Source organism: Eptatretus burgeri, chromosome 15 (assembly GCF_056783735.1).
Source record: "Eptatretus burgeri isolate ZD-2024b chromosome 15, Ebu_testis_v1, whole genome shotgun sequence".
NCBI classification, from domain to species: Eukaryota; Metazoa; Chordata; class Myxini; order Myxiniformes; family Myxinidae; genus Eptatretus; species Eptatretus burgeri.
Genome location: NC_140975.1, coordinates 62,610,222 through 62,626,140, shown reverse-complemented (window position 1 = coordinate 62,626,140; position 15,919 = coordinate 62,610,222). Strand labels below are relative to the sequence as shown.

Below are 15,919 nucleotides of genomic sequence, written 5' to 3'. Positions count from 1 at the left end.
CAGACCCAAAGCCACAACACAATCAGAAGACAAGTTTCTGAGAGTCAACATCTTGTGTGATAGGTGTCTCACAGGACAACAGCTTCAAGCACAGCTTAACACTGGTCGAAGTAAGGAAGTCTCAGTTTCAACTGTGAAGAGAAGACTTCGAGCTGCAAGTTTAACAGGTCGAGTGGCAGTAAGAAAGCCATTGCTAAGATGGCAAAATAAGAAAAAGAGGCTTGCCTGGGCCATGAAGCACTGTCAGTGGACTACTGAAAACTGCAAGAAGGTTTTATGGACCAATGAATCAAAATTTGAAATCTTCGGTTCATCACGCAGGGTTTTTGTACACCGTCGAGTAGGCGAAAGGATGGTTCCTCAGTGTGTGACACCAACTGTCAAACATGGAGGAGGAAGCATGATGATCTGGGGCTCTTTTGCTGGATCCAGAGTCGGCGACTTGCACAGAGTGACTGGTACCCAGAACCAAAAGGGCGAACACAGCATTTTGTATCACCATGCAATACCCTCTGGTCTATGCCTAGTTGGTCAGGGGTTTATCCCACAGCAAGATAACGACCCAAAACATACCTCCAGGTTATGTCAGAACTTCCTTAGAAGAAAAGAACAAGACAGTAGGCTTAAAATCATGGAATGGCCAGCACAGTCTCCAGACTTAAACCCCATCAAGCTGGTTTGGGCTGAACTGGACAGAAGGGTCAAAGCAAAACAACCTACAAGTGCAGCACATTTGTGGGAACTATTGCAACAGTGTTGGGAAGAACTTTCCAAACAATATTTGATTTCTATTGTAGAAAGAATGCCATAAGTATGTTTGGTTGTTATATTTGCAGAAGGTGGCTGCTTTGATGAGTCAAAAATTGAGATTAAATTTTGTTCAACAAAAGGATTCCATGATTTCTTTTTTTATCTGCAATTGTTTATTTGTTCTCTGCTTTAATTTCAGAGTACATTAAAACATTAAACTGCTCAAATTTCAGTAAAAACTGGAAAAATGGGGGTGTTCTCAAACTTTTGATTGGTAGTGTATGTGTATGTATGTATGTATGTATGTGTGTATGTGTGTGTGTGTGTGTGTGTGTGTGTGTGTGTGTGTGTGTGTGTGTGTGTGTGTGTGTGTGTGTGTGTGTGTGTGTGTGTGTGTGTGTATATATATGCCTAGTGTTGGCTTAATGGTGAGGGTGGTGGACTTGGGATCCTAGGGTCCTGAGTTCAAATCCCGCTCAGCTGTTGAATTCATACCAGGTGGGGTTAACTTGACCTGTCATCCTTCCAAGGTCGGCAAAATGAGTGCCAGCATGCTGCTATACTATGTCGGAGTGGCGACCCGTCCAGGATTGTGCCAAATAGCCAAGGAGACTGCTTAAGCAGCACTAACGCTCTGCACAGAGTCTAGTCCCATTGGATATATATATATATATATATATATATATATATATATATATATATATATATATATATATATATATATATATATATATATATCTACCGTATGTATGTATGTTTATATATATATATATATATCTACCGTATGTATGTATGTTTTATATATATATATATATATATATATATCTACCGTATGTATGTATGTTTATATATATATATATATATATATATATATATATATATATATATATATATATATATATATATATATATATATACTGTATGTATGTGTGTATGTATGTATATATGTAGATATAAAATTCTATATACAGACATATATACAGTATGAATGTGTGAAAGAAAATAATTATATTTATGTACTCTAAATTGTAATTGTTGCTGGTGTTTTATAAATTTAACTTTATGCTACAAGTCTAATTGGCTGTCAGTGATGTTTTTCCTTTAGCCAAGAGTCTTTGACCGAAATGTTGATAAAAGGAATGTCTTGCTCTGGAACAAAGTGACCTGGCTGAAAACAGCAACTTTTGTTATGATTACATCATTTGCTTTTCCCCTAGAAGACAGGTATTGCAGTTAGAGTTCTTTGCCTAATGCTTAACAGCCCCCTCCACTCTTCCATGAAAGCATTATAAATACCAGAAATTGTAATCTTGTGTGAATGCAAATCATTGAAGATGTCTCACCATCTCGGTGGCTTGTGCTCCTTGGTAGTAGCCAAGTATAACAAAACTCTCTGATGTGATGTACTTTCATGTTGTGGCAGGTGAATTAATCGGTGTCTTTCATTTGAATAACAGGATTTACATCGAGTCGGTTAAACGGTTAATTAAAAGTAGTAAAACAAATAAAACGTTAAGAAATGAATTCCACAACAAATGTATGAATGTGTGTAGGTATATATATATATATATATATATATATATATATATATATATATATATACAAACATACATACTGTATAGAAATATATATACATATATACAAACATACATACTGTATAGAAATATATATATATATATATATATATATATATATATATATATATATATATATATATATATATATATATATATATATATATATATATATATAGCCTGGTGTTGGCTTAGTGGTTAGGGTGGTGGCTTGGGATCCCAGGGTCCTGAGTTCAAGCCCGTTGGCTGCTGAATTAACACCAGGGGGTTGACTCAGCCTGTCATCCTTCCGAGGTCGTCGAAATGAGTACCAGTGTACTGGTCCCGGTGTATGCCCCGGTTAGAATAGGTGTACCATATCCCTGTGTGTCGTAAGAGGCGACCAGGGTTGGCGTCAGGAAGGGCATCCAGCCATAAAACATTGCCTCAAGAAAAAGCCCAACCACTGCACAGCAGGGAAAAATGGCTGTAAAAACGGTCAAAAATATACACATATATATATACATACATACATATATATACATACATATATATATATATATATATATATATATATACAGTGTGTATGCACGTATATATTATATACATACAGTATGTATGTATGTGCATATATACACTATGTAAATGTATGTATGTGTATATACATATTATATATATATATATATATATATATATATATATATATATATATATGCAGTATGTATGTATGTATGTGGATATATATATATATATATATATATATATATATATATATATATATATATATATATATATATATATATATATATATTAGGGTGGTCCAAAAAAGTCAAAAAAAATAGAATGTTGCTCCACAAGCTTAAAATTATTCAAATATTATCCACTAACGCGTATAATTATAATATAATTATAATATAATTTTAGCTTGATTGGAGGTGATTTAGAGATCGCTCCATATGACGACTTTTAGTCTCATGACTTGAATAAATTAGGGTATGGTCAGGTATGATTACGGGCACTTCTGGATGTCCAAGGTGGAAATGGAGTGCATTTTCCAACTCTATCGGGTCGATTTACTCTAAGAAATGACTGCACCGACATTGAATTCACTACCATTTCGAAAATATGACCTAAAACAAGATTTATCATTTCTGGAGTTGAGTAACTAATCCTACTCATTTCGATATTTTCTAATCTATTATTAATTTGTCGTCCGTCTAAACATTTCTTCAAGTAAATCGACCCCACTGAGTTCGAAAATGCAGTCCATTTTCACCAAGGAAGTTCAGAAGTGTACGGATTCGCATCTCACCATACCCTAATTTTTCAATCAATGGAATTAGAAACTATTAGAATATTTAGTCTCATTTACCAAATACCACTATCATCTTCGCCTCTATCGCTGTCTCCACTCCCACCTGAACTTATTTCTAGCCGGCCCTACATGCAGTGTTTTAGATTCAATGATTCACGAAAAATATGTTCATTATTATATTAAATTAGGGTATGGTGACATGTGAATCCGTACACTTCTGAACTTCCTTGGTGAAAATGGACTGCATTTTCGAACTCAATGGGGTCGATTTACTCTAAGAAATGTTTAGACGGACAATAAATTAATTATAGATTAGAAAATATCAAAATGAGTAGGATTAGTTACTCAACTCCAGAAATGATAAATCTTGTTTTAGGTCATATTTTCGAAATGGTAGTGAATTCCATGTCGGTGCAGTCATTTGTTAGAGTAAATCGACCCCATAGAGTTGGAAAATGCACTCCATTTCCACCTTGGACATCCAGAAGTACCCGTAATCATACCTGACCATACCCTAATTTAACCAACTCATGAAACTAAAAGTCGTAATATGGAGCGATCTCTAAATCACCTCCGATCAACTTAAATTTTTTTATGCGCATTAGTGAATAATATATATATATATATATATGTACATGCATACATACTGTATATATATATATATATCTATATATATATATATATATATATATATATATATATATATATATATATATATATATATATATATATATATATATATTGTTGCGGATTCGCGCCCGCCGGCGTGCGAGCGGCCACATAACTCGAATCGCGGCACGTCGCCCACCGGACGGACAATCCCGTCGTGACCCTCTCGGACTAACGCCGGGAACTAGTCACGGGTGGGCCTTTCGGCCTCACCACGATCGTGCCAATTGGCCCCCCGCGTGGGATAGGGTTGCTCGCCAAATTCAACCTACCTAAGTACCCACACGGAGGGTAGACCGGGCGATCGCACCTCGCCGCAGGTCGACTTCGGACACGGGCCACTTTAAGCGACCCGTTCCGTACTATCGGGATAACCGAGCGGTGTTATTGTCAACCTCAACGGTTCGATTAATTATTGGGCGTATTTAGCCCACGACCAACCCTTTACATGAAGTAAGATGGAGATTCAATTAGAGAAAAGACGAAGTGAAACGGGAAAACAGTTCAACATAAAGCACATTTATTCCGTGGCAAACGGAAAGCACACATATACAATTATACACCAAAAGCAAATGTAAAAATGACACGACAATTCTGCACAAAAAGCAAATGTAAAAGTGACACGACAATTCTGCACAAAAAGCAAATGTAAAAGCAGAAGAAGCACAACAATTCTGCACAAAAAGCAAATGTAACAATGCAGATCTACTACCGACTACCGGGCACACGGCAACACTTATACAGTTTTACTTCACAGACGGCGCCGACAACACATATACTCAAAGCAAAAGAAAAAGGGACCACCCTCAACGATGAGGGGGGAAGACGGGCCTGGGGCCGAGACCGCGTCGAGCCTACCCGTCTGGTGATGAGCCGCAAAATGGCGGTGGCGCCCCGACTCCGCGGGCCTCGCTGGCACTGCCTGGAAATGGGGTGGGAACGGGGCCCCCTTCTCACACTATCTCAGCGCGGGGGGAAACAGGAGGGGGTTGTTGATGCTCGGGGGAATGAGGATATCTCGCTGGCTTGGGTCCCGCGACGAGCGTCTCCACCGCGACCTCGGTCGCGTTACCGGCCTCCCCTCTCCGCAGCTCACCGACTCTGACACGAGCGCCCTCTCGACTGCCTTCGCCGCCGCCACCTCTCCAACTCTCCCACTCTCCACTCTTCTCAGCTCCGTCCAACTGCTTTCTCCGACTCTTCTCTTCTCTCCTTGACTGACTCAACTACTCCGACTCTTCCCAACTCAACTGCCTTTTTGGCGAGCGAACGCGGCCCTTTATAGCCCCCGTGGCTTCGCTCCTTCACCTTCGACCCTTTACCTCTGGCTGGCTCCCCATTGGACAGAGGAAAAGTGGGCGTGAATGCTTTTTGATCCGCGAATCTGCATATAGCGATTATACTCGACGCACCTGGGGGCGGGGCCAAATCGCCCCACGCTCGCCGATAGGACGGAACAGAAGTGGGCGTGAATCGTTTTTGATCCGATTTCTTCGGAAAGGTTGGTGTTTTTGCACCCGCTGCTCGGTGCGCGCCCCTGCACGAGTCCAGGATCGGTGTCCACAAGCGGCGCGGGAATGGCGGTGATGCGATGGTTGCGAGAGCGAGATGTGACGGTAAAGGTCGTGGCTGTTGTTGTGAAGCGGCGTTGCGGTTGGTGGTTGTTGTGTGATGGCTGTTGAGACGTGGTTGGTGGTGGTTGTGGTGTTGTAATGGCGGCTGGTCCAAAATAAAGATAGTAAAAGAAAAACGGCTATCCTGAAGGGTCGCAGCCCGAATGAATGACATTTATTCCCTCTAAACAACGGGTTTGGACTAACTACACATATACTTAGAGATATCTCACCTGAGGGACCTGAATGGTGGTTTGCGAATTTCGTCAACCACAACAATATATATATATATATATATATATATATATATATATATATATATATATATGTATATATATGTATATATATATATATATAAATAAATAAATATATATATATATATATATATATATATATATATATATGTATATGTATATCTGCTTGGTGTTGGCTTAAAGATTAGGGTGCTAGGCTTGGGATCTTAGTATCCTGAGTTCCAATCCCAATGGGCTGTTGATTTAATACCAGGTGGGGTTGACTCTGCGTGTCATCCTTCTGAGGTCGACAAAATGAGTGCCAGCTTGCTGGTATGCTGTGTCAGAATGGCGACCCGGCCAGGATTGTGCCTAATAGCCAAGGAGACTGTTTTGGCAGCACGAATGCTCTGCACAGAGTGTGGGCCCGATAGATGGATCGAACTAGATTTGGTAGGCTAAGCTAGACTTAACTAGACTTGTAACATCCACATTGAGTTTGGGAGGTTGTTAGTTCAAATCCCAGTTGGGTCATAACAAACACAAACAAGAAAAGCACTCAGTAAAGCAAACATGCAATGCCTGCTCCACTCGAGCACATTGGGCTCAATAAGTTTTTTGAAATGTAATTTTTAGCCCCATTGCTCAATGGTCAAGGATCACTTTTAAAAAATTTAAATTCTCATGTCCGGATCAGATTCATATCTTTACCAAAATCGAATCAATTCGTCCTTGCGATGCACCCAACCTATCCACCATGTTTCGTCCGAGCCTATCCACAACTTTCTCAGATATGGTGCTTCATATCGGTTCAGCCCTATCACTCAATGGTGAAGAATCACTGAAAAAAATAATGATCGGATCCAGATACGGATTCGGATCTCCACCAAAATTGAAGCAGTTCGTCCTTGTCACACACTCAATCTGCCCACCAAGTTTCATCCGAAACCATCCACTACTTTTTAAGATATCGTGTTCACAAACAGACAGACAAACAAACAGGGAGTAAAAACAACCTCCTTTCACCTTTGGTGGTGGAGGTAATAAACTGGATTGACCTGATTGACCTGACTTGAGTCCGTGGTGCTTCCTTGCTTGACACTCAGCATTGAAAAGGATAGAGCACAGACAAACAACGTTGGGAAGGCAATGGCAAAACACCCGGTGTAACGCCTGCGAAGAAACTGCTTCGGCAGCACCCACTCCATGTGAAGAGTGTGTTCCATCCATGTGTATATCCTGTACATCTGCAAACTTGTATGTACACTTGGCATATACCCACGTGTCTCTTCGAAGCCATCGATCTTGGGTTTGAATCCAAATTCCTCAATGTGTACGCATGTGCCATCCCTCGGGTAGATGTTAAACTGGGCGTCACATCTGCTTGCATTAATTGGTAGACATCATCCAATATCCCACGGTGTCCTTCATGCAGAGTCGGCGAACTATCGTCACCAGTTCAAACAAATCCTAAAATCCTGCCCTGACTTTCTTAGTCAGAGTCGCGACCTCACAAGGACTGTCGCCAAGAGTAATTGCTTCGGTTGCAATGCTGTGCATATGACATGGTACTGTAGATGATGATGATGATGATGTTGATGATGATATAAATATATATAGACCCCGATGGGGTTTACTTTTGGAGCAAATTGACTGGTGTGGTGTACATCGATGACGATGAGGGAAGTCTAGTTGGGGGTAAGAGGGAGAGGCCAAGGTTTGAGTAGAGGGGTCACAGTGCAGACAACCTCACACCCATCATACATCACGTATAAACAGCCCTAGGCATATCTCTGTACCTGGAGAGTATTGAAGGGCAGACTGTTGTTTCCTGATTAACGCACAGTAGCCGCAGCAAAGCAAATCCGGAATTCTGTTATTCTTGCCAGGGCAGGGAAGGAGCCCATTCCTCCCCTGTCTTCTCGCAGCTGCCCCAACAGTTCCAGTGCCCACTCCTCTGGAAAGCTTCAAACGCCATGCGAGACGGCTCTCCCTAATGCTTCGCGCACGTTACAAAATGTTTGTTTAAAGTTCCTCGAGTGGCGCTTTTCCATGGGTACCGCGTCTGCTTGTTCGCAACAAGGCTCGTAACGTGATGCGCGATGACACGCAGGTACCTTACCTGCGCTCTCTCTCTCTTTCAATCGGTCGTGTCTCAAACTCCACCATCGCTTCCGCCAATTATAGCCTACACGAGCTCATCAGAAATAAATTATCCTCCAATCGGCTTATGTACACAAATGAGTTGGCTCCATCCGACTGACTGGTCCCGTCATGTATGGGAGACCCTGATCATAAACCTGATGGACGAGTTGAAATTAAATTCACCAAAATGAACCAAAAACTTTTTTTTTTTTAAATAAAATAAAATTGGCCAAAATATGATGGTTTTTTTTTTCTTTTCTCAAAGTGATCCATCAAAAACAATAATTTTGTTGAACAATTCATGAATACTTTTCGGGAGGTTGTTCAGTTAACAGATGTGGAGCAACATGCCCCCACTCCTTGCTCTTCTCCATCCTCCCCAGTCCTTTCGTTCAGTGTATTGAACGATTATCGTTTGGAATTTTTGAATTCCGTCACCCTCTGCTGAGGACATTCAGGATATTGAACATATAGCCAGTGGTGGGGGAGGTTGTACGGGTGGGGGCGGGTTGGGTAATTTTGCCTTACATTTCTGGACATGGAGGACATGTAGCCCCCCCCCCCACCTTAATTATATAATCTATACATTGTCTTGTCTGATATAGAATCTCAACAACAAACGACAATAAATCATTTTCCTTGAAGAGTGTTTGTTGCATCATCCACTGAGATACCGGTTAACCCTTCATGGACCACAAGCATCTTTAAGGTAATTTTTCGATACAAGTCCAATTTTATGATTAGTTTGGTAACTTTTAATTTTTTTAAAAATGCAATTCAAGAGGATGCAGGGCGAAAAATACAAGTTTTTTTCATCAACAAAAGAACAAAAGAAAAATTATGCAATGAAACGGAAGATCAATAAGGAACCCAAAAAAGTAAAGACCAAATATGGAGTCATCAGGAGGAACCTGCATATGATTTGGGTGTCAACCGCTACTTCACTACCCTCAAACCCATCCAGCCAATTGAGAAATGAGAAAAGTTCTGAGCCAGTGTTAGCGACAATGTTTGCAATTGTACAAACCTCAAGGAATCTAAAATTGAGGGAAAATATCGGGGTTACACCACTTTAAAGTTTAGGGACATATGTCTCCTTTGGGCCTTCTAGGATGAAACCAGGTGTCCTGTTGGCTTGCACGTTTTCATTGAGCTTAAATATAATCTTTCACGAACAGCAGGTCATTGTGCTGTCCTAGTACAATGGCCAAAGTCCTGTGTATTGCTCTGCATCATCACTCATTCTTGCTAACGGGCAGTCTATCAGCAATGCCAACCCGATATGATGACTTCAGTTGAGACAGCAGTTCTGTGGGTACAAAATCTTCCATCTTCCATCCTCAAGCTAAAGGTGCTTTGTCAGGAAAGTTGCTCCTTCATATAAACTTCGATAGCATCTTCAATGATTAATCACGAGACCATCGTGCGTTAGACACGTACAACTTGGACCAACATCTATTAGATGCGATGAGGTTGAAGCGTAAGGCCTGTTGCTCTCACGTCGATGACAGGCCGGTGGCTTCTGCTTTTCCCCTCCTCTCCTCTATCTCTTTCTACTCTCTTAGTAGTCATCTGACCCTCCCCATCTCCTCCAGGATGCAGGGGTTATTCCAGTAAAACTCTCTTGGTTAAACTCCAAAAATCCACGATTTCTACCTCATCTTTGTTCCTTCTCCGTCCCATTTGTGGAACTCCATCCCTTCCTGAGGCCATTCAGTTACACTCTTTCCTCCAGGACTCAGTGCACCACCATGTCATGGCATCCCCCATTTCCACTGACAATATTTTTTATCCCCATCAATTCTATAACATGTCTCCGTCTCATTTCCCTCTCCGTCTCCCTCTCCGTCTCCCTCTCTCTCTCTCTCTCTCTCTCTCTCTCTCTCTCTCTCTCTCTCTCTCTCTCTCTCTCTCTCTCTCTCTCTCTCTCTCTCTCTCTCTCTCTCTCTCTCTCTCTCTCTCTCTCTCTCTCTCTCTCTCTCTCTCTCTCTCTCTCTCTCTCTCTCTCTCTCTCTCTCTCTCTCTCTCTCTCTCTCTCTCTCTCTCTCTCTCTCTCTCTCTCTCTCACATTGTTATCTCATTCCCTTGTTTGTTTTGTTTCACTCTTGCTCCTATACCACCTCACATATTGTGTGTATATATATATATATATATATATATATATATATATATATATATATATATATATATATATATATATATATATCAACTCTGTATAATCTGCGTCATCGTCACAGTGAGTTTCAAACACATTGCCCCATCGTGCGATAATTTCACAACAAAACAACAGACCAACGCTTGTGGGAGCAGGAGCGGGAGCAGGAACGTTGTAGTAACATCAAACAAATCAATGCTGCAATTAACGCTAAATAGCCGTTTGTCAAAATATGGTATATCCTACCCCCAGGGGTGTAATTAGTCCGCTGTCTGCACAGTCTCAGCTTGAGAAGAGGAGCGAGCGCACGATGGTCCCGTTCGGGGAAAAACAAATAGGAAGGATCTGCGGCTTTGGCCTCAACACACATGGTAGTGCTTCGAGAGGAGTAAAAGTGGACTATTTCCTTCCATGATTCATTGTGGAACATCAACATGGTCCCCGATGACTCGTTCACGAAGCATTAACCTCTAAATAAAAATTTTCGGATAAACTTTTGAAAGTTTGGGATAACCCTCTGAGGGAGTAGCAAAGCTTTAAACTTTAATGAGCAAACAGTTTTGTGTTTTTTTTAATGTTTGGTCAAGTACTGTGACCAACGGCAATTGTTTCAACATGTGCAAATGTTTTGCAGCTTTCTTAATATCGCAAGATTTTCCAGTGCAAGGTTACCAGCTCCACCTACTGCGATATCTGCACACTGAATATTTACACCGAATTCCCGTTTCTACCAATACACCCTCATTTGAGATTAGACGCTGAGGAACCGCTCCACGATGGGTACTCTAATATATATATATATATATATATATATATATATATATATATATATATATATATATATATATATATATATATATATATATATATATACACACTACATGGCCAAAAGTATGTGGACACCCCTTCTAATTGGTGGATTCAGCAATTTCAGGTAGACCCATTGCTGGCAGGTGTATAAAATCAAGCACACAGCCATGCAATCTCTGCAGACAAACATTGACAGTAGAATGGGCCAAACTGAAGAGCTTGGTGACTTTCAACGTGGCACCGTCATCAGATGCAACCTTTCCAAGAAGTCAGTTCATCAAATTTCTGCCCTGCGAGAGATGCCCAGTTCAATTGTAAGTGCTGTTATTGTGAAGTGGAAATGTCTTGGAGCAACAACAGCTCAGCTGCGAAGTGGTAGGCTACACAAGCTCACAGAACGGGACAGCCGAGTGCTGAAGCGCGTAGCGTGGAAAAACTTGTCTGTCATCAGTTACAACACGCACTACCGAGTTCCAAACTGACTCTGGAAGCAACGTCAGCACAAGCACTGTTCGTTTTGAGCTTCATGAAATGGGTTTCTATGGCTGAGCAGCAGCACACAAGTCTAAGATCACAATGTACAATGCCAAACGTCGGCTGGAGTGGTGTAAAGCTCACCGCCATTGGACTCTGGTGCAATGGAAATGTGTTCTCTGGAGTGATGGATCACGCTTCACCATCTGGTAGTCCGACGGACGAATCTCTGTTTAGCAGATCCATATGTATGTGTGTGTGTGTATGTATATATATATATATATATATATATATATATATATATATATATATATATATATATATATATATATGTATATATGTATATATATATATATTTGTATATATGTATATATATATGTATATATGTATATATATATATATATATATATATATATATATATATATATATATATATATATATATATATATATATATATATATATATATATATATATATATATATATATATATATATATACACACACACACAATGGTTAGGGAGGTGGACTTGGGATCTGAGGATTCTGAGTTCAAATCGCACTCAGCTGTTGAATTAATGCCAATTAAAGATCACAGACTCTCGCCTGTTGAAAATCTTTGTTCATATAACACCATGTGGCAGCTTCTCATTGGCTGGGCATGCAATGTTATCAGTTTTACCATTGATGCTTCCATCCCGGATTCCTTCTATTGGTGTTGGAGCCTTGTGTTCTTACAATGATGAAAAGGGGGATTGTTTACCCTTGGTCCTGAGAGAGAGAGAGAGAGAGAGAGAGAGAGAGAGAGAGAGAGAGAGAGAGAGAGAGAGAGAGAGAGAGAGAGAGAGAGAGAGAGAGAGAGAGAGAGAGAGAGAGAGAGAGAGAGAGAGAGAGAGAGAGAGAGAGAGAGAGAGAGAGAGAGAGAGAGAGAGAGAGAGAGAGAGAGAGAGAGAGAGAGAGAGAGAGAGAGAGAGAGAGAGAGAGAGAGAGAGAGAGAGAGAGAGAGAGAGAGAGAGAGAGAGAGAGAGAGAGAGAGAGAGAGAGAGAGAGAGAGAGAGAGAGAGAGAGAGAGAGAGAGAGAGAGAGAGAGAGAGAGAGAGAGAGAGAGAGAGAGAGAGAGAGAGAGAGAGAGAGAGAAACATATGTATATATATATATATATATATATATGAGCTGAATTCCCCCAGAGGCGCTGCCCGGGTTCTTTTTGAATGAATTTAATCTTCTGTACATCGGTCTGACGCGAGCCTAGTATAAATTCCCTATTGGGCTACAGCAGTCATAGCCTAAGGGGGTTGGTGAGGGAGAAACAAAAATATCAGGACATGCCCCAGGAAGGTTATAGGCTAGGTGGCGAGGCCCCTCGGCCGGGAAGGGGGGGTGGGGATTTTAGACGGTACTTTATAGGCAATGGGATGTTGTGGCCGCGGCCATCGTAATCAATTTCAACAGTGGCCGCGGCCGTAAAATCCCATTAAATATAAACTACCGTCTAAAATCCCCCCTCCCCCTGGTCGAGGGGCCTTGCCACCAAGCCTATAACCTCCCTGGGGCCCGTCCCGACATATTTTGTTTCAGAGGTTTCCTCCTATTTTTCACCGTTCAGGAGATTAGCGCATGCAGCCAAACAAACAAATTAACAAAAACTTCAAAAAATATATATATATTTTTTTAATACAAAATCGACTCCTCCCATGCTCTTCTGGCTGAAAAAGTTGCATAAAGCAACCAAGAAAGGCTACCAAGGTAAGCCCTTTCCTGTTTGAAACCCTTCCCAGAGTTCTTCCACATCTGTAAAGACATTCACAAATCGTACACACATGAGCATCTCAAAGTGACATGCCCCCTCAGCCACCAGACTGATTTCATCACTTGTTGGCAAACCATCAGTGACAGCATAGACAGAAATGTGCACCACTGAGGCTGCCAAGCTTCTATCACGTGCAATGCCAATAGCAGTTAACAAATGAACAACAATATGACCTTCAGGTATTGATCATCCTTGTTATACAGCATTTTTCAGTCTCCCAGTAATGGGTTTGTCAATTACAGATAACGTTTCTCTGTACTTGTTTTTTTGTGCTTTGGATAACACCACGAAAATTGAGTGATGCAAACTATTCCACTGTCATTCCTTCCTTATGAAGAAACACAATTCAATGGTGATATTCGACTGAAATTTTCGCTATTCTGTTTTAAGCTAACAGTTAATGCTGATAGATCTGTATTCTGCAGAATGAAAAGTGAGCTTTATGCTTTATCGATGTGTAGAGAGAGGAACACCTCACAATGAGTCATCAATTAGATTTCATCGGTAAATGTGATAGATTAGCTACTTTGACATTTCACATTAGCTGCTCATTTATCGTTTACAGTGAGTTGTTATGATCACAAGTTTTTGAAGATTCTGATCAATGTGAATTATAGATTACTAAATGACAAGTTTGGTTTCTTCTCACCCAAACTAAGCTGTACTAATCACAGCAATGTTGTTATAATAGTAGAAAACATTAGTGGAGCGTTTGAGTAAATATGGGACTTTTGAAATGATGAATGAATATTAAAGACGCCTTTCGCACATCTGCTGTGTGTGCGTTTTCAGTGACTCGGTTCTGCTTACACGATCCGCATCAGGACCTGAACCAAAGTCGAATTGGCTTCTTGTCACCAAACCAATTCGTACACCTAGTTTTGTCATAACTCGTTTCCAACTTTTTGAAATATTGTGCAATATATCGCTTTTGGTCCCATCTCTCAATAGGTGGAGAATCACTGAAAAAAACTAAATAACTCTCATATCTCGATGCGGATCAAGATCGTCACCAAAATCAAAGCACTTCTTCCTTGTCACACACCCAACCTGTCCACCAAGTTTCGTCCGAATCTGACAATAACGTTTTGAGATGTCGTGCTACATATAGTTTTTGGCCCAATCTCTCAATGACGAAGAATCACCATTTCATGCGTTAACTACTCTTTGAGTGAAAGGATCTTTACCTGACTACTGTCTTAACTCTCCCAATCTCTACTCACCTCTGGTCCTATGGCAGCTTCAAACACTCCTGGACGAGTTGCATTCTCAGTCTCAAGTCTTTTCGTCAACAAGTCTCATGGGACATTTAATGGAGAAATCCAATGAACGTGTGAACAATTATACCGAATGTGTGCCCAAAGGGAAAGTTATCAGATGCAAGTAGACGTAAAATTATCCGCATCAAATAATTTGTTTCCTCAATATTACGAATGGAGTTCCAATAATTATCTCATGCGAGCCTCGACAGTGTGTACAAAAAAATAAAAGTTCCAACAATGACATTGTCACAACAGTCCAAGAAACGCCGTGAATTTATTTTTCTAATAAAGACGCGTATTTATGATTAGTAAGAGAATAATTTTATTTTTCTATTGTGAGCAACATTGGCAAGTCTTGGACAATTATATCTCATTCCAATCATTTATTTTTAATGCTTCCATGTATAAATAAATGAGTGCGGAGTTTTAATGTTTCCTGCAGGCAAATTTGAAAAAAAAACATAAAGAATGGAAAGTGAAACCTATTTCTGGTTTTAAACCCTCAAAATAAATAAAATCCATTTTGAACGAACTTGCTTTCAGCAATGACAACAGCAAAGAACCAGAGGAAGCACTTTCATATATTATTTAAATGATCTTCGAAAATCACATATTTTCACAAACAAATAACGAAGCTACAAGTACAGTTGCAACCGGGCGTAGTGGCGTGCGCCTGTAATCCGGCTACTCGGAGGCTTGGGTTGGAGGATCGCTTGAGGACGGGAGCTCTGCACTGGGCCGCGCTATGAGAGGGTGTAGGGCAGCCCAGAATCATGGCGAAACCCAGTCCTTATCCCTGTGTCGTAAGAGGCAACCAGGGTGGCGTCAGGAAGGGCATCCGGCGTAAAACCTATGCCAAATCAGTATGCGGATCATAACAGATGATCCACTGTGGCGACCCCTAATGGGAGCAGCCGAAAGATGAACAAGTACAGTTGCAATGCCTTACTATGCGAAGTTACTTCATTAATTCGAGAGAACCCAATTATCAGACCCTTGGCTAATTCATCTCTTCGGAAAGCATTTAGGACAGAGCTACAAACACTGTACAATAATCCGGCAAAGGAACACTTTTGGCCTACTTACAAGAACAGTATGACAAGTCTGTCTTTTGCGGATAACTTGTAAAGT

At 40.7% G+C, this 15,919-nt stretch overlaps 1 long non-coding RNA gene across 2 annotated transcripts in view; it reads right to left on the bottom strand.

Moving 5' to 3' along the window:
- Positions 1-15,919, bottom strand: part of LOC147012324 (uncharacterized) — a 70,508-nt gene that overhangs the window by 13,511 nt on the left and 41,078 nt on the right. The gene's annotated exons all lie outside the window — the stretch shown is intronic.